Raw genomic sequence first — 21,034 nt, forward strand, 5'->3', positions numbered from 1 at the left:
ATCATCTGAGCATGGTTGGTACTGGGGATAAGGTGGTGGAGAAGCTAGGAGAGAACGTGACCCTCAGTCTCCCAACACAGATGACTGAGTAGATGATGTTTTCACCAAACAAGACAGAGAATGAGAGGAAGAACCAGTTTGGGTAGGGATTAATAATAAATGGAAAGAAATATTTTGTTTTAGGCATGCTGAATCTGAAGCACTTCTGAGAAAAATATCTGAGTGTAATTACATGAATGAAGTTGCCAGTTCTGGTTTGGAGTTCAGGGAAGAGGTCAGAGTTGGACCTAAATATGCATTTTATATAAGTCACTGATAAATTTCATTCTGTTCATAGAGCTGAAGACATCTAAACAATGTGTGGGGAAGAAGAGCAGAAACACAAGTTGTAAGCAACTTGGAAAAGGCAAAGCAAAAAAATTCAGTGAAAATATTTTATGGTGCCTAATTTATCTTTGATCCTATCCAGTATTGAGCATAACACACAAGAGTCAATAAAATATGTGAACGGATAAATGCATGCCAAAAAATTTCTATCTGGTTTTTCTAAAATGCTTGTACCTATTCATTATCAGTAGTTAAAAGGTGGGGAAAAAGTTGCAATTAAAACTGACAGTATTATCAACAGACACTTCTACGAAGATATACAAATGGACAATAGGTAAATGAAAAGATGCTCATCTTTACCAGCTATTAAAGAAATGCAAGTCAAACTACATGAGATACCACCTCACATCTGTTAGATGAACTATTATCAACAAGACAGGCAATAACAACTTTTGAAGAGGCTATGGAGAAAAAGAAACCCTCATTCACTGTTGGTGAGAATGTAAATTAGTGCAACCACTATGGAAGAAAGTATGGTGGGGTTCCTCAAAAAATTAAGAATAGAACTACCTTATGACCAAGCAATCCCTCTACTGGGTATATACCCCTCAAACTTGAAAATATTGATACATAAAGACACATGCACCCTGCCTGACTTGTGGTGGTGCAGTGGACAAAGCGTCGACCTAAAATGCTGAGGTTGCCGGTTCAAAACCCCAGGTTTGCATGGTCAAGGCACATATGGGAGTTGATGCTTCCTGCTCTTCCCCCTTTCTCTTTCTCTTCTCTCTAAAAGTGAACTAAAAAAAAAAAAAAAAAAAAGACACATGCATCCCCATGATCATCACAGCATTGTTCACAGTGGCCAAGACATGGAAACAACCAAAGTGCCCTTCAATAGAGGACTGAATAAAGAAGATGTGGTACATATATACAATGGAATACTACTCAGGCATGAGAAACAATGACATAGTATCATTTACGACAACATGGATGGACCTTAGTAACATTATACTGAATGAAATAAATAAATTAGAAAAAGCTAAGAACTGTATGATTCCATACATAGGTGGGACATAAAATTGAGACTCATGGACATAGATAAGAGTGCAGTGGTTACCAGGGGGAGAGAGAAGAGCAGAGAGAGAAGGGATGGGGGAGGGGGAGGGGAATAGAAGGGGCATAAAGAAGGACAAATATAAGGTGATAGAGAATGATTTCACTTTGGGTGATGAGTATACAACATAATCAACTGTGCAAATGATGTGGAGATGTTTTCCCAAAATCTATGTACTCTAGTTGACCAATGTCACCCTGTTAAATTTAATCGTCTAAATAAATAAAGGAAAAATTGAGAGTCTTAAATTTGAATTAAAAGCATCAGCATGAATTCAAAATGTAATTCATCTTCAGCAATAAGTATTTCTAGTACACAGACTGACTTTCAAATTCCATTTTCCATTAAAAGGAACAATGGTTCTTTATAGAGAAATGGCTGATTACACTTCTGAGCCACTCTACCTGGAATACGTTATTAACAGAGAGCAAGGTAGCCATCAAAGATTATTAGGCATGTGCCAAAACTCAGTCATCTTAAGGAAGTAATGAATGGCCAAAAATGGAACAATAAACTCAAACATAAAATATGCTTAAAGTCAGGAGTTCCTTCACATGGCACTAGAAACAAAGACAAAGCTAATTTGTCACCTTTAAAAGATGCCACTTTGCCAGAGGGGATGGAGGTTGGGCGACTGGGTGGAAAAGGTGAAGGGGCCTGGCCTGTTGTTGTGCAGTGGATAGAGAGTTGACCTGGACACTGAGCTTGCTGGTTTAAAACCCTGGGCTTCCTGGGTCAAGGCACATTTGGCAAACAAGCAAACAATGAACAACTAAATTGAAGCTACTATAAGTTGATAATTCTCGCTTCCTTCCCTCTCTCCTCTCTCTGTAAAATAAGTAAAGTCTTAAAAAGAAAAGATTAAAAAAAAGAAAAAAGGTGAAGGATTTGAGAAGTTAGAAAATAGTCATGGAAAATACAATCAATAATATTTCAATAACTATTTATGCTGCCAGTTTGGTACTGAACACATTGGGGGAACGCTTTGTAAAGTATGATTGTCTAACCACTGTACATCTGAGACTAATATAAAACATTAAATGTAAACTGTAATTAAAAAAATAAATTTAAAAAGTACAAAAAAAATTTAAAAAGTAAAAAGATACTACGGAATAATTATTTTGAAAACTGGTTTAAAATAAGGGAAAAAGATGAAGAATTTATTCTGCCTCTTCAATTCAAATGGCATGTTTTGGTAATCAAATAAAATAAGAAGGAGGTATCTCTTATAAAAATATCCCAGCTAATCAGTGGAGAATCAGAAACAGAAGATTACCATTTTGTACCCCTTCCCCCATGAACAATGATTTATAACTTCACAAAAAAAGAGCAGTAAGACATTCAAAAGACAATAAAATCTGCTCAAGTTTCTAGATCCAACTACCAATACCTAAGAAATAATGAAGGCTGACAGGAATATGTTAAGCTACATCACTGCAATGTAAACATCAAAATCTAGATTGTGAGAAACTCTATAGAGACAAAAGACTAGTTTCCAACGAATAAACAACAAGAAAAAAAAAGATAAAGAAGAAACTGGAAAAGGAAAGTTGTATATTAAAAGAAACTTAAAAGATTTTATGAGCCAGTTACATTGTGTGCATCTTATTTGAAAAAATAAACATACCGGTATAGATAATATATTGGTGAGTTAATTTGAAATGTTTCTATCGACCATTTCATAAGTCAAGAAAGTACTGTTAATTAATGTGATAACATGACTATATATTTGATAAAAGAGCTTTATTAAGATATAATTCTCAGCCCTGACCCAATGGGTCAGTGGTAGAGTGTCAGTCTGGCATGTAGATGTCCCAGGTTCGATTCCCGGTCAGAGTACACAACAGAAGTGCCCATCTGCTTCTCTACCCTTCCCCTTCTTGCTTTTCTCTCCCTCTCTTTCTCTTCTCCTCCCATCCTGAAGCCATGGCTCCACTGGAGCAAGCTGGCTCTGGGTGCTGAGGATGGCTCCATGGCCTCTGCCTCAGGTGCCAAAAAATAAGTGGCTCCAGACACAATGGAGCAAGATGGGCACAGCATCGCCCCCTAAAGAGCTTTCTGGGTGGATCCTGATCGGGATGCATGTGGGAGTCTGTCTCTGCCTCCCCGCCTCTCACTAAAAAAAAAAAAAAGTATAATTCACACCCCATAAAATTCACCCCTTTAAAATGTTCAAAGCTTTTTCACAAATTTGCAACAATTTTAGGATATTTTCATCACCTTGAAAAGACACCCTGTATACATGAACTAATCAACCTCTACTCCCAACAACACACACTCACTTCTACCCCTCTGCCAGCTCTAAGCAATCACTAGCCTACTTTTTGTTATACATTTCCTTACACAGGACTTTCATATGAACTTCATATAATTTGTGAACTTCTGTGGCTGGCTTCGTTCACTTAACATAATAGTTTCAAGATTCATCCAGGTTGTAGCATGTTATCAGTGCTTCATTTATTTTTATGGCAGAATAGTATTCCATTGTAGAGATATAGCACATTTTCTTCACTCATCAGCTGAAGGACAGGCATAGGGTTGTTTCCACCTTTTGGCTATTATGAATAATAATGCTAACTGTATTCATATAACAAGCTTTTGTGTGGACATATGTTTGGAGTTTTCTTGAGTATGTATGTGGGAGTGAAACTGAGTCCTACGGTTAACTTTATAATTGTTTGAGAAACTGTTACACTGTCTTCCAATCTGATCCAGCAATGTATGAGGATTCTGATTTCTCCACATTCTCAACACTTCTCATTTGACTTTTTGATTCTAGATGTCCTAGAGGGTGTGAAATGGTATATCTCATTGTGGTTTTGATTTGTATTCCCCTGATAACAAACATCTTTTCATGTGCTTATTGGTTATTTGTATATCTTGCTTAGAAAAATGTCCATTCTGTCCCGGCTGGATAGCTAGGTTGGTTAGAGCATCATCTGAAGTGCAGAGGTTGCTAGTTCAATCCCTGGTCAGGACACATACAGAGACAGATCTATGCCCCCCCCTTTTCCTTTCTCACTAAAAAATTATAAAATTTTTTTAAATTAAAAAAAAAGTCTATTCAGATGCCTTACCCATTTTTAATTGGGTAATTTGTCTTTTTATTATTGAATTGTAAAAGTTTTTTATATAGTCTAAATAACAAACTGCTTATCAGAGACATGGCTTACAAATTTTTTCTCCCATTCTGTAGGCTGTCATTTTCACTCTCTTTATGGAATACTCTGAAGTTCCTAAGTATCACATTTCAATGAAGCCCGACTTATTTACTTATTTCATTGCTACTTGTGTGCTTTTGGTGTCATATCTAAGAATTCTTTGCCAAATCCAATGTCCGGAGGATTTATCTTGTTTTCTTCTAGGGGTTTTAGTTTTAGCTCTTAAATTTTAGTCTTTAATTCATTTTATTTTATATATGTTGTGAGGTAAATGTCCAAACTCATTCTTTCACATGGGGCTGAGCAATTTTCTCAGCACTGTTTGTTAAAAAGACTCCTGTCCACCCCCTTTGAATGGTCTTGGCACCCTGCCCTGTTGGAAATTAGTTAAGTATAATATATGGGTTTATACCTGGACTCTCAAGTCTATTCCATTGTTCTGTATCTTTACCCTTATGCCAGTACCAAAATGCCTTGATTACTGCTGCTGCATATTAAGTGTGAAGTCAGAAAGTGTGTGTCCTCTGAAGATTCCCCTTTTCATTCTTGTTTTGGATATTCTGGAATCTTCAAAAGTCCATATAAATATTAGAATCAGGTTGTCAGTCTCTACAAAAAGTCAGTGGGGATTTTGATAGGGATTGTGTTCAATTTGTAGATTAGATTGGGAAGAGCTGCTATTTTTCAACGTTTAGTCTTCCAACTCATGAAAAAGGGATGTTTTTCCATTACTTAAGACAGTTCTTAGTTTCTTTAAACAATATTCTGTAGTGTTCTGAGAATGTTTTAAACTTTTCTGTTAAATTTCTTGCTTTATTTTCTTTTCGAGAGAAAGAAAGGCAGGAGAGAAATGAGAAGACTCAACTCATAGTTGCTTCACTTTTAGTTACTCATTGATTGCTTCTCATACATGCCTTTACCAGGATGGGGCTCAACCCCAAGCCAGTGATCCTTGTTCAAGCTAGTGACCTTGGGATTATGTCAATGATCCTGCTCTCAAGCTGGCAACCCCATGCTCAAGCCAATGAACCCGCACTCAAGCTAGTGACCTCAGGGTTTCCAAATAGGGACCTCAGCGTTTTGGGTCGTTTTATAAAAACTGTACCACCACTGGTCAGGCTTTGTTAAATTCTTTTTGATGCTATTATGAATGGAACTATAGTCTTAATTTCATTTTTGAAAGTTCATAGTATTCCTTTATAATATTTATTATTTTCTTCCTTCTGCCTGCTGAAGGTATAGTTTGCCTTCTGTTTATAGCAACCTAAGGTGGAAAGTTGATGATTCATTTGAGGTCTTCCTTCCTTCTTAATATAATATAGGTATTTACACTATAAATTTCCACTATAAATTTCCACCCAAGTACTGCTAAAGCTGGATACCATAAGTTTTAATATAGTGTAATTTCATTTTCAACTACCTCAGAATGTTTTCTGATTTCCTCTTTGATCCATTGTTTATTTAGGAGTATGTTTGTTTTCAAGTTGAGTTCTTTTAAATATTTTGATATTAAACTTTTACTAGATATATGTTTTGGAAATATTTTCCATCATTTAGGTTGCCCTTTCATTTTGTTGATAGCTTACTTTGCTGTGTAAAAGATTTTTAGTTTGTTGTAGTCACACTTGTTAATTTTTCTTTGTTGCCTTTGCTTTTGGAGTCACATCCTAAAATTCAACACCTAGACCAATGTCAAAGAGCTTACTGTCTATGTTTTCTTTTAGGAGTTTTATGCTTTCGGGTCTTACATTTAAGTCTTTAATCAATTTTTGGTTAATTCTTGTGTATGGTGTAAGATAGTGTGATCTGCTATGTAATTCTTTTGCATGTACCAATCCAGTTTTCCCAACAGCATTTATCAAGGAGATTGTCCTTTCCCCACTGTATATCCTTTGTTGTAAATTAATTCACCACATATACATTAAGTATATTTCTGGTCTCTCTGTTCCACTGATCTATCTGTTCTGTGCAAGTTCCATATTGTTTTGATATTATAGCTTTGCAGTATAGTATAGAATCAGGGATCATGATACTTCCAACTTTGTTCTTTTTCAAGATTGCTTTAGCTATTTGTGGTTTTCTGTGGTTCTAAACAAATTTTAGGATTACTTTTTCTAGTGAAAAATGCCATCAGAATGTTCATAGAGATTTCTTTGAATTTGTAGATTGCTTTGAATAGTAAGGACATTTTAATGGTATTAATTCTTTCAATCCATGAGCCTGGCATATCTTTTCATTTATCTTCAACTTTTTTCATCAATGTGTTCTCATTTTCAGTGTACAGGTCCTTCACCTCCTTGGTTAAATTTATTCCTAGGCATATTATTCTTTTTTTTTTTTTTTTTTTTCCATTTTTCTGAAGCTGGAAACAGGGAGAGACAGTCAGACAGACTTCCGCATGCGCCCGACCGGGATCCACCCGGCACGCCCACCAGGGGCGACGCTCTGCCCACCAGGGGGCGATGCTCTGCCCATCCTGGGCGTCGCCATGTTGCGACCAGAGCCACTCTAGCGCCTGGGGCAGAGGCCACAGAGCCATCCCCAGCGCCCGGGCCATCTTTGCTCCAATGGAGCCTTGGCTGCGGGAGGGGACGAGAGAGACAGAGAGGAAAGCGCGGCGGAGGGGTGGAGAAGCAAATGGGCGCTTCTCCTGTGTGCCCTGGCCGGGAATCGAACCTGGGTCCTCTGCACGCTAGGCCGACGCTCTACCGCTGACCCAACCGGCCAGGGCTCTATATTATTCTTTTTGATGCAACTGTAAATGAAATTATTCTTAATTTCTTTTCCTGACAGTTTATTATTAGTGTTATCTATACACAAATGATTTCTGTAAACTAACATCTGTATCCTGCAACATGACTAAATTCATTTTTTAGTTCTAACAGTTTACTGGTGGGGACACTTTAGGGTTTCCTATATACAGTATCATCTAATCTGCAAATAGTGAGTGTTACCACTTTCTTTCCAATTTAGATGCTTCTTATTTCCTTTTCTTGCTTTACTGCTGTGAGTAGGACTTCCCAATATTGTGTTGTCTTGTTCTTGATCTTAAGAGGCAAATCTTTGAGCTTTTCACCATTGAGTATGTTACTTGTCGGTTTTTCATATGTAACTTTTATTATGTTGAAATACTTTCCTTCTATATCCCCTTTTTTGAGACTATCATAAATGAATGTTGAACTTTGTGCCAAATGCTTTTTCTGTGTCTACTGGATAATCATATGATTTTTATCTTTCATTGTTAATGTAGTATTATCAATCATGTTGATTGATTTGTGGATGTTGAAACACCCTTTCTTTCCAGGAATAAATTCCCTCTGATCATGATGTATGATCCATCTAAGATTGTTGAATTCAGTCTGCTAATATTTTCTTGGGGATTTTTGCATCAATGTTCATCAGGGATATTGGCCTGTAATTTTCTTTTTATGTAGTGTCCTTGTCTATTTTTGGTGTATGTAGCAGTTTAAATTGGTAGCAATTTTAGTTTAAATGCATTCTAAAAACTACCATTTTTACTCCCACCAATGCTTTAAATGTCATATTTTACATCTTTAATTTTGTGTATATCTTAATAAATTATTATAGTTACAATTAATTTTATTACAGCCACGTGCTACGTAATATTTCTGTCAATAATGGATACCACTTATGAGGGCAGTTTCATAACACCATGGTACAATGCATTTACTCATACATTTGTGGTGATGCTGGTGTATACAAACATGCTGCACCTCCAGTCATATAAAAGTATACAGCACATGCAATCACAGTAGCAAGGTATACCACTAGGTTTGCAAAAGTACACACTGTGATGTTTGCACAATGATGAAATCACTGATGATACATTTCTCAGAACTTATTCCTGTCATTAAGCAATGCGTGACTGTACTTTTATCATTTAACTTTCATGGCATTTTATAGGTTATCATTTAACTTTTACAGTAGTATTATAGGTGGCAAATCCCCTACCTTTACTATAGTATTTATTTGCCTTACAAGTGAATTTTTACTTTTATGTTTTGTTGTTACTAATTTTTGCCTTTTCTTTTCAGCCTAAAGAAGTACTTTTAACATTTCCTGTAAGGCCGGTTTAGTGGTGATGAACTCCCTTAGCTCTTATCTGGAAATCTCTTCTCTCCTTCAATTCTGAATGACAACCTTGCTGGGTTGTAAGCTTTTTCCTTTCAGCACTTTGATTAAATCATTCTCTTCTCTGGTGGCCTGCAAAGTTTCTGCTAAAAAATTAGCTTACTGTCTTATGGGGTTCCTTTGAATGCAATAAATTGTTTTTCTCTTAATATTTCATGAGGTATCTCTTACTCTTTTTTTTTCTTCTTTTTCCAAGTGAGAGGAGGAGAAATAGAGACAGATTCCTGCATGCATCCCAACTGGTATCCACCTGGCAAACCCCGTCTAGGGCTGATACTCTGCCCATCTAGAGCCATGCTCACAACCGAGTTATTTTTAGTGCCCGAGGCATAGGCTGCTTGGTGCCATCCTAAGCGCTCAGGGCCAATGTGCCCAAAACAATCGACCTGCGCGTGTGGGGGAGGGGGAGATAGAGAAAGAAGGAGGGAGGGGGAGAGAGACAGAGGGGGAGAGAGACAGGAGGGGAGAAGTGGAAAAGCAAATGGTCGCTTTTCCTGTGTGTGTGTCCTGATCGGGAATCAAACCCAGGACATCCACATGCCTGGTCAATGCTCTACCACTGAGCCAACTGGCCAGGACCTGAGAAATCTCTTAAGACTGTTTAACTTTGGACATTTTTATCTATAATCCGTCTTGGTGTGAATCTCTTTAGGTTTGTTTTATTTGGAAATTTCTGTGCTTCCTGGACCTGGATATCCGTTTTCTTTCCTAGGTTAGGAAAAATTTCAGTCATTATTTCTTCAAATAAGTTTTCTGCCCCTTTCTTTGTATAATGAGAATATTACTCCATTTTATATTGTCCCATAGGTCCCTCAAACTATTTTCACTTTATAACATTCTTTTTTCTTTTTGCTGCTGTTTGAGTTCCACTGCCCTATATTTCAGGTCTCTGATCTGTTCTTCATCTCTTCTGCTATTGTAGTGTATTTCAGTTCAGTTATTGGATCCTTCAACTCGGTAACTTCAATCTGGTGACTTCGTGTATTTTTTCTTTGAATTTCTCACTTTGTTTATCAATTTGAGCACGGGGTCGCTTGCTTGAGCAAGGAGGGGTCACTTACTCTACTGTAGCCTCCCAGTCAAATCACATATAAGAAAGCAATCAATAAATAATTGAGGTGCTGCAACCAAGAACTGATGCTTCTCATCTCTCTCCCTCCTGTCTGTCCCTATCTGTTCCTCTGTCAAAAAAAAAAAAAAAAAAAAAAAAAAAAGATACAGAACTGAACACCATCAACCATCTGAATAAAACTGAACATTTAGAAGGTATTCCAAGAAAACCTGAACAGACTGATTACAGCCAATGAAATTGAAGCAGTAATCAAAAAACTCCCAGCAAAGAAAAGCCCTGGACTGGATGGCTTCACAGACAAATTACACCAAACATTCAAAGAAGAAATAACACCTATCCTTCTCAAACTATTCCAAAAAATTCAAGAGGAGGGAACACTTCTAAACCCATTTTATGAAGTAAGCATTATCCTAATTCCAAAACTAGGTAAAGATACCACAACAAAAAGAAAACTATAGGCCAATATCCCTGCGGAATGTAGATGCTAAAATTCTCAACAAAATATATATATTAGCAGCCTGATCTGTGGTGGTGCACTGGACAAAATGTCAACCTGGAATGCTGAGGTTGCCTGTTCGAAACCCTGGGCTTGCCCTGTCAAGACACATATAAAAAGCAACTATCACAAGATGACGCTTCCTGCTCCATTCCTCCCTCCCCAACTTTCTCTCTCAATTCAATAAATAAAATCTTTAAAAAATTTTGGTACAATATTTGCAAATAAATAAATGTGAAACACCACATAAAATAATGGATAAATATCACATAATTATAATCAATAGATGCAGAAAAAAGCATTTGATAAAATCCAGCACCCATTTATGATCAAAACTCTCAGCAGAGTGGGAACAGAGGGAACATATCTCAATGTAATGAAGGCCTTATATAACTAACCCACAGCCAACATCATACTCAACGGGTAAAAACTAATCAGGACCAAGACAGGGGTGTCCACCTTCACCACTCTTATTCAACATAGCACAGGAAGTCCTAGACAAAGCAATCAGACAAGAAGAAATAAAAGATATCCAAATTGGAAAGGAGCAAGTAAAACTGTCATTATTTGCTGATGACAAGATACTGTACATAGAAAATCTTGCAAAGTCTCCAGCAAAAAACTACTAGACCTAATAAATGATTCTGGTAAAGTAGCAGGATATGAAATTAATATTCAGAAACCAGTAGCATTTTTATAAACCAATGAACTATTGTAAAGAGAAATTAAGGAAACAACCCCCTTTTCTACTGCAACAACAAAAAAATAAAGTACCTAGGAATAAATTTAACCAAGGAGGTAAAAGACTTGTACTCAGAAAACTATAGGACACTGAAAAAAGAAATTGAGGACAATACAAATAAATGGAAGCAGAGACCATCTTCACAGATTGGAAGAATTAACATCGTTAAAATGGCTATACTGCCTGACTGATGGTGGCACAGTGGATAGAGTGTTGTCCCGGGATGCTAAGGTCCCAGGTTTGACACCCTGAGGTCACCAGCTTCAGCGGGGGGTTTACCAGTTGAATGTGGGATCATAAGCAGGATCCCAAGGGGTCCCTGGCTCGGCTGGAGCCCCCCAATCAAGGCATGTATGAGAAAGCAGTCAATGAACAACTTAGGTGTTGCAGCTACAAGCTGATGCTTTTCATCTCTCTCCCTTCCTGTTTCTGTCTCTCTCTCACTCTCTCTTGCTAAAAACAAAACAAAAAACAAAAAGTCTATACTACCCAAAGCAATCTACAGGTTCAACACAATTCCTATTAAATATCAATGGCATACTTCACAGATCTAGAATGAATATTCCAAAAATTTATATGGAACCAGGAAAGAACCCAAATAGTCTCAGCAATCTTAAAAATGAAGAATAGCCTGACCAGTGGTGGCGCAGTGGATAAAGCGTTGACCTGGGATACTGAGGATGCCCAGGTTCAAAACCCCAAGGTCACTGGCTTGAGTGCCAGCTCATCTGCCTTGAGTATAGGCTTGCCAGCTTGAGCACAGGGTCACTGGCAAGAAGTGAGCCATTAACATCTAAAGTGACAAAACTATGAGCTGATGCTTCTCATCTCTCTCCCTCTTTGTCTCTCTGGCTCTGTCTCTCTTTCTAAAAAAAAAAGAGACATTGTTTCCAAAGTATGTTCTCTGATCCTAAAGGAATGAAACAAACAAACAAAAATCAGTAACAGATTTTAAAAATCCCTAAACATTTGGAAATTTTAAATAATACATGGATCACAGAGCAAGAGTCAAGGGTAGTATGTTAAACTGAACAAAAACAACATACCAAAATTTATGGGATGCAGCTAAAATAACTGTTTAGAGGGTGTGATGCTGTGATTTATAATAAATATATATTTGGTCTTCATTCCCATTTCTGGCATAGAGCTCTTAAGACATTTGGAATTTCCTAAGTGATGACAGCAAAGATGTTTCTTGTTAATGTTAATTAACTGACTTTTGGAACATCCTTAAGGATGGAATTGGTCGCCAAGAACACCAATCATCTGATTGGAGTGTTGAAAATTTCATTCCCACTCCCCTGACCTCCAGGGAGAGGAGAGGGTACAAAGGTTGAATCCATCATGCCTATGTAATCAGGCCTCCATAAAACCTCAAAAGGATGAAGTTCAGGAGCTTCTGGGCAGTTCAACATTTAGAGATTTGGGGAGATTGGTGCATTCAAAGAAAGCATGGAAGCTTCATGCCCTTTCCCCCCTATACCTTGTCCTATGCATCTCTTCAATCTGGCTGTTTCTGAGTTATAGTCTTTTATAATAAATCAGTAATCTAGTAAATAAATACAAAGCTTCCTTAAGTTCTATGAGCTGCTCTAGTGAATTAATTGTACCCATGGAGGGGGTTGATGGAACCTCTAATCTATATATAGCTGGTCCGTGAGAAGCAGAGGTGACAACCTGGATTTGTGACTGATATATACAAAAAGGGTTAGGGGGCAACAGTCTTATATAGGACTAACCCCTTAACTGGAGAGTTTGACACTATATTCAGGTAGAGTCGGAATTGAGTTAAATTGTAAAACACCCAACTGGTGTCAAAGAATTGCTTGTTAGTGTGGGGACCCTCCCTCCCACATTAAAGTTGAATGCATAACCCCTTAATGGAAAATTTATGCCATTAAAAGCTTGTACCTTGCCCTGATGGGATAGCTTGGTTGATTAGAGCAGTGGTCCCCAAGCTTTTTTGGGCCACGGACTGGTTTAATGTCAGAAAATATTTTCACGGACTGGCCTTTAGGGTGGGACGGATAAATGTATCACGTGACTGAGACAAGCGTCAAGAGTGAGTCTTAGACGGATGTAACAGAGGGAATCTGGTCATTTTTAAAAAATAAGACATCGTTCAGACTTAAATATAAATAAAACGAAAATAATGTAAGTTATTTATTCTTTCTCTGCGGACCGGAACCAAATGGCCCACGGACCGGTACTAGTCCGCGGCCCGGGGGTTGGGCACCACTGGGTTAGAGCATTGTCCTGAAGTGCAGAGGATGCAGGTTTGATCCTCAGTCAGAGCACATACAGGAACAGATTGATGTTCCTGTCTCTCTCTCTCCCTTCCTCTCTTGATAAAATCAAGTTAAAAATTAAAAAGAAAAGCTTCTATTAGAAAATAAGTGGGGTCTCAAATTAGTAATCTAGAGCTTCCACCTTAAGAAGCTAGGAAAGAACAAAGTAAAAACAAAGCAAGCAGAAGGAATTAATAAAAAGCAGAAATCTATAAAAATGAAAAAACAGAAAAATCAATAAAACCAAATATTTGGTCTTTAAAAAGATCAATAAAATTGATAAAGCTCTAGTAAACTTGTCAAAGAAGAAAAGAAACAAATTACTGGTATCAAGAATAAAGGAGAGGATTACCAACTGTTGAAGTGTTGCAACTAGGCTCAAGATAGAGTCACTTATGCTAAGTTCAGCAAACTGGAACTTAACTAAGTTTCTATGCTTGGCTCTTCCAGAAAAGAAAGGCCTAAGCCAACCAGTCAGGTAGCTCGCTCAGTACAAGCTATCCAACTGGGCTGCAAGACATCTCTTCTCTCCATAGAAGGAAAGTAACCCTGCTTTGCACACTCAGCAAATGCCCATTATAACTTCCTTGCTCCTACGCATTTTGGTCTATAAAACCCTCTCATTTTATACACTTTGGGAGTCTCTAGACTGGATGCTGCCAGATTCATGAATTGCTGAATAAAGCCAACAAGATCTTTTCAAAATTTATGATTGGTGGATATTTTTTCTTTAACACACTACAGATATAAAAAGCAAAAGAGACTACTACCAATAACTGTACACACAGAATTTGACAACAAAGATAATATGAACCAATTCTTAAGATAAGCACACACAAAATTCAACCAAGATGAAATACATAAATACATAACCTGAATAATGCAGTAACTGTTACAAAATTGAATTCATAATTCAAATCATTCTAAAAGAAATCTGCAAGGCCCAGATGGTTTCACTACAGAATTCTACCAAACACTTAAACAAGTAATACCAATCATAAAATTTCTTCCAGAAAATAAATCTTCTCATTTTATGAGGCTAACAGAACTCTGATATGAAAGCCAGACAAACTCAGTACAAAAGAGAAAACCAGCCCTGGCTGATTGGCTCAGTGGTAGAGCGTCGGCCTGGCGTGCAGAAGTCCTGGGTTCGATTCCCGGCCAGGGCACACAGGAGAGGCGCCCATCTGCTTCTCCACCCGTCCCCCTCTCCTTCCTCTCTGTCTCTCTCTTCCCCTCCCACAGCCGAGGTTCCATTGGAGCAAGGATGGCCCGGGCGCTAGGGATGACTCCTTGGCCTCTGCCCCAGGCGCTGAGGTGGCTCTGGTCACAAGGGAGTGATGCCCCAGAGGGGCAGAGCATCGCCCCCTGGTGGGCAGAGCTTCGCCCCTGGTGGGTGTGCTGGGTGGATCCCAGTCGGGTGCATGCAGGAGTCTGTCTGACTGTCTCTCCTCGTTTCCAGCTTCAGAAAAATACAAAAAAAAAAAAAAAAAAAAAAAAAAGAGAGAAAACCACACAACAATATCCTTTGTGAACATAGGTGTAAAAATCCTCAACAAAATATTTGCAACTGGCCCTGGCCAGTTGGCTCAGTGGTAGAGCGTCGACCAGCATGTGAAAGTCCTGGGTTCGATTCCCAGTCAGGGCACAAGGAAGAGCAACCATCTCCTTCTCCTTCCCTACCCCTCCCTATTCTCTTTTCTCCTCCTGCAGCCATGGCTTAACTGATTCAAGTGTGTTGACCCCAGGCGCTGAGGATGGCTCTGTAGAGCCTCTGCCTCAGGCGCTAAAAATAGCTCAGTTGCAACAGCAAGCACCAGCCCCAGATGGCAGAGCACTGGCCCCAGACAGGGGTGGCCAGGGCAGAGCACATGTGGGAGTCTGTCTCTCAATCTTCTCTATCTCCCTTCCTCTCACCTAAATTAAAAAATATATATATATTAGCAACATATTTACTGGTTGGCTACTAGCTGCTTTCCCCTAAGATCAGGAAAAAAACCCATGAAGTGTATCCATACTGGAAAGGAAAAAAATATATAACTCTTCCTACTTATAAATGATTATGTACAGCCATGGAATCTGAAAAAAAAAAAAAAGAAGAAGAAGAAGCCTCCTAGAGTTAGTAAGTGACAGGATACAAGGTCAATATAACAAAGTAAATTGTAGCCTAATTGATGGTGGCATAGTGGATAGAGTTCAAACTGGGATGCTGAGGTCCCAGGTTTGAAATCCTGAGGTTGACAGCTTGAATGCAGGCTCACCAGCTTGAGTGTGAGATCACAGACATGATCCCACAGTTGCTGGCTTAAGCCCAAGGTTGCTGGCTTGAGCAAGGGGGTCACTGGCTCAACTTGAGTGCTCTGGTCAAGGCAAGTATGAGAAAGCACTCAATGAACAACTAAAGTGACACAACTATGAGTTGATGCTTCTCATTTCTCTCCCTCCTCTCTGTCTCTCTCTCTTAAAAAGAAAAGTCAATTGTATTTTTAATACATAGTAGCAATTAATAGGAAATCTAAACTTAAAATTTTCAATGTCATTACAACTACAGAAAAAAGAACAAAAATATTTAAACATAAATCTAATAAAACATGTATAAAGCCTACATACTGAAAAGTAAAAGCACAGATAAAAGAAATCAAGGAAGCCTGACTAGGCGATGGTGCAGTGGACAGAGCATCAGACTGGAATGCAGAGGACCCAGGGTTGAAACCTCAAGGTCGCCAGTTTGTACGTGGGGTTGCTGGTTTGAGCATGGGATTGTAGAACGACCCCATGGTTGCTGGCTTGAGCAAGGGGTCCTTGCTCTGCTGTAGCCCCCCCCCATCAAGGAACATATGAGAAAGCAATCAATGAACAACTAAGGAGCCACAACGAAGAACTGATGTTTCTCATCTCCCTTCCTGTCTATCTGTCCCTATCTGTCTTTCTCTCTGTGACAAAAAACAAAAACAAAAAACCCACAAAAAAACAAAAACCAAAAAACAAGAAAATAACCCTCTAGGTAGAGAGTCATCTAGTTCTACCACCTTCTAATACTTAAATCATTTGATGGAAGTTATCACAATCATAAAATCCTGGTATTTCGCAGTATCATGTTGATCATGAGTGCCTGCCACTTCTAACTGTTCACATTTTTCTAAGTTGGCAACTGTCATCAGTATTTTAATTAATTTAGTCCTGACAATGACAGATGATGTTCATGTGTGATACACCTCTATGGACAATGCCAGATTTTAAAACATAATTGTATAAAATATTTACCATGTAAAATTTGCCGTCCTAACCATTTTTAAGTGTACATGTCAGTGGTATTAAGTACATTCACACTGCTGTGCAGCCAACACCATGACCTATTTCCAAAACTTTTTCATTGGCATGGCCTGATATTGACAACACTCAAAAAAACTACAAGGAACAAATGCACACATCACAGACTTTATTTTGACATAATATTCCCTAAAGGTGTTTACAAAGTATGTAAAAAATAAAGTCAGGCCCTAGCCAAATGGAACAGGAGATAAAGCCTTGACCAGGCATGCCAGAGGTGGCAGGTCTGACCCCTGGTTAGGGCACATATGAAAAGCAATCAATGAGTACACAATGGAACTAAGTAAAGCAAGTTGATGCTTCTCGCTCTTTCTCTCTCTCATATCAATGGGATAAAAAGAAATAAATTCATCCATTTCAACATATCAAAAGTTTTCATTTTTGTATAAAGAAAAAAATGTATCCAATTGCACTTTTAAAAATTAAGCTTTGATACTGAGAAGGAATCTTGATTTATTTTATTTTATTTTATTTATTTTTAATGGGGTGACATCAGTAAATTAAGATACATATATTCAAAGATAACATGTCCAGGTTATCTTGTCGTTCAATTATGTTGCATACCCATCACCCAAAGTCAGATTGTCCTGTCACCCTCTATCTAGTTCTCTTTGTGCCCCTCCTGAATCTTGATTTTTTTGATTCTCCACCCCACAGATATTTAAAAGGCAGCAAATATGTAGGTAAAATTTATAGAATTACATTACGTATTGTTACTGCAAATTTCTTCATTGTATCATTCTTGCTTGTAGACAATATGGATGTACAACTCACACTTTGCTTAGTAGTCCTTCTCATTATAAATGCATTCATGTATAAAATGAAACTGAAGTAACTATAACAATGACAAATACTTCAATAATTCATAATTGCCACAACTATGAATGATACTGTACATTAGTAATGGTTCTTTACAATAAGTTGTAGCACTTAACATATGGAAGTCCCATTCCTTAAACTCTAGCTTTAATTCACAACTGATAAAAAGACACCAATCACAGAGCCTCTGGTAAAAGCTGCTCTTTTGAGGACGCTGACTAAAGTTTCTCAAGAATAGGACTCCCTACAGCAACTTTGGAAATTACCAGTCTTTGAAGATCTATTCTAGATTAACTATGGGAAGACATTGTGTTCTGATAATCAATACAATACTAAGTGTCTCCAAAGGAACCCTATGTCAGACTGTGAGGTATGACTCTGGAACTGATAGTGTTTGTTCTCTAATACTATATACATTACTATTCATGGCTTGAACATTATTTTAGAGGTTAAAGAGAGAAAGGATGGAAAAAAAAAAACAGTAAAGAGGCAATTTATTTCCCCTCCACAACTAGGAAAATACCCCTCAGAAACAGAATGAAGGAAGTAGAATGCTAAAGCATATTTAGCTTTAGGGTATTAGGAGATTATTTTATAATTTAAGAGAAGCTTAGCTCAACAAACATTTATCAGGTGCTACATACTGTGCTAAGAAGTCTAAAAGGGTTATTTAACCAAGTCAGTAACTTGATGGAAACTGGGTGTGAAGCTCCGATTGCTTGATTATTGAGTCCACCATTTTCTGCAAAAATCAGAGTTAAAATTAGGACCTGGAGTCAGTACTCTTAAATTACTAGCACTCTTTCCATTGATTTGCTAATAGTGTAAGAATACTTCTGTTTCCATATAGAAACAAAGTTCTTATTAAAATAAAATTTATCTTATCACTTCTAGAAATCATGTTGTCTATTCAAACTAGTAATCAACTATCCTGAAAGTGACAAACTGCTTTTATACAAATAAACAGATTGGGATGGGAAAAATTATGACTCATTATGGTAAATACCTCTCTAAACTGTCAAAATGATAGAAAGTCAGGCAATTTCTGTAACAAAATGATTTTTGAAAAAAAGAAATTGCTATTGGGCCAGAATTTTTAAAAGCTGAGGTCTCAGCTGATGAGTATTTGCTGCAAAACAATCTAGCAAAACAACCCCAAATTACCAGAGTATCATACTGCATATCGCTAGCCTGGGAAAAAGATCAAAGCACAATTTCTACTGAATGCATATCATGTTCAAACCATCATAAAGTTGAAATATTTTAAGTAAGCCATGTAAGTCAGGGACCGTCTGTATATGGAAAGTGCCCACTGCCTAGCATACAGCATATATACAAGAATATAATATAGTACTGAGTAATAGATGAAGTATGCTTATTGATAGATCTGAGACTCTATCATGATGATGAATTCTGGCTGAATTCATCTTGAATCTCTAACGCCATCATCCTTACTGAACTTCAATTCTGGGCCTCTAATGACTAGCTAGATTGCTAGACAATTCCATCTTTTAAAACTCACCATCTAAAAATAAGCTCAAGTTATTTCTCCTCAAATGATAATATACTGCAGATTTTCTAATTCTGTTAATGCGTTTCAATTGCCCAGTTACCCAGAGCTTAAAATCTGGCACTCACTTTTGATTCACCACCTTCCATCTCCTTTCAAAACCTAGAAATCTTCCTCCAGCTATCCTCCCTTCACAGGCAAACTTAGAAAAAATTAGATACTTCCCTACTTACTTACGAATGTTTACTGATAAATCAAAGTCACTCTCCAGAGCAAGAGGGTTAATTATGTCCACTACCAAGAGAAGATAATAATGGTCTTCCAAGATCATTTAGTCTTTGCTCTCTAGTCTTCATTAGTTTGGTCTCTCTGTGCTTAGTTTTGAGGTGCTGGTTATGGCTATTATTAAATCCAGCATAATCAGTAAGTACAAAAATTTTAAGAATCTGAAAGTGTTAAACAGAGGTATGTAATTATAGTGAAAATAAAATGCAGAGCTAAATATATTAATAAAGAGAAAGCATACTGCCCCTATGAATGGGATAAAACACTGAATAGTATAAATGATTTTAAAATACCCACAACAAATCCTGCAACATATGAAGATGTTATACTTACATAACTGACAATAATCAACAAATGACAAGGAAAAATAACTGGTGAAATGGACAAACTTCTGAGTATGTGGATAGAGTAGAATCAACACTAAATGGCACGATTTCAAATTCTTTAGTCTTAAGACCACTTTATACTCTTAAAACTTACTGAAAATTCCAAAGATCTTTTGTCAACTATATTTATTAACAGTTACCATATTATGAATAAAACTTAGAAATGTAAAAACTGATTTATTATAATATAAGCCCATTACATGTTAATGTATTTTTTTTTTTGTACTTTTCTGAAGCTGGAAACGGGGAGGCAGTCAGACAGACTCCCGCATGCGCCCCACCGGAATCCACCCGGCACGCCCACCAGGGGGCGATGCTCTGCCCATCCGGGGCATCGCTCTATTGCGACCAGAGCCACTCTAGCGCCTGGGGCAGAGGCCAAGGAGCCATCCCCAGCACCCAGGCCATCTTTTGCTCCAATGGAGATTCAGCTGCGGGAGGGGCAGACAGACAGAGAGGAAGGAGAGGGGTAGGGGTGGAGAAGCAGACGGGTGCCTCTCCTGTGTGCCCTGGCCGGGAATCGAACCCGGACTTCCGCACGCCAGGCCAATGCTCTACCACTGAGCCAACCGGCCAGGGGTTAATGTATTTTTTAAAAAACATTTTCTGTGATACACACATAAACAAAAAGGATAAAAATCATAGAATCACAACAGATGGAGAAAATGCATTTGACAAAATCTAGCATCCATTTATAATAAAAAGTCTCAACAAAGTGGTAACAGAGGGAACAGATCTCAACATAATACAAACCATATATGACAAACTCATAGCTAACATCATATTCAATGGGGAAAAACTAAAAGCATTTCCCTGAAGAACAGGAAAAAGAAATGTCCACTTTCACCACTCTTATTGAACATAGTATTGGGAATTCTAGCCACAGCAATCAAATATTACATACAAAATAGTTTAATATTTATTCTACAAAATTTGTCACTGTTGTTAATCTAAGCAAGAATATCTGTCTATATATATATATATATATTTTTTATTTTTATTAAAGGAACCACACTTTTTAGAATAGATCCACATGAGTATTTTTTTTATTTTTTTTATTTTTTACAGAGACAGAGAGTGAATCAGAGAGAGGGATAGACAGACAGGAACGGAGAGAGATGAGAAGCATCAATCATTAGTTTTTCACTGTGCAATGCTACACCTTAGTTGTTCATTGATTGCTTTCTCATATGTGCCTTGACCACGGGCCTTCAGCAGACCAAGTAACCCCTTGCTGGAGATAGCGATCTTGGGTTCAAGCTGGTGGGCTTTTTGCTCAAATCAGATGAGCCCATGCTCAAGCTGGCAACGTCGGGGTCTCGAACCCGGGTCCTCTGTGTCCCAGTCCG

At 37.8% G+C, this 21,034-nt stretch overlaps 1 protein-coding gene across 3 annotated transcripts in view; it reads right to left on the reverse strand.

The window, feature by feature from the left end:
• Positions 1 to 21,034, reverse strand: part of ZBTB44 (zinc finger and BTB domain containing 44) — an 85,286-nt gene that overhangs the window by 36,714 nt on the left and 27,538 nt on the right. The gene's annotated exons all lie outside the window — the stretch shown is intronic.

The sequence above is a fragment of the Saccopteryx bilineata genome, chromosome 2 (genome assembly GCF_036850765.1).
Source record: "Saccopteryx bilineata isolate mSacBil1 chromosome 2, mSacBil1_pri_phased_curated, whole genome shotgun sequence".
Lineage (NCBI taxonomy): Eukaryota > Metazoa > Chordata > Mammalia > Chiroptera > Emballonuridae > Saccopteryx > Saccopteryx bilineata.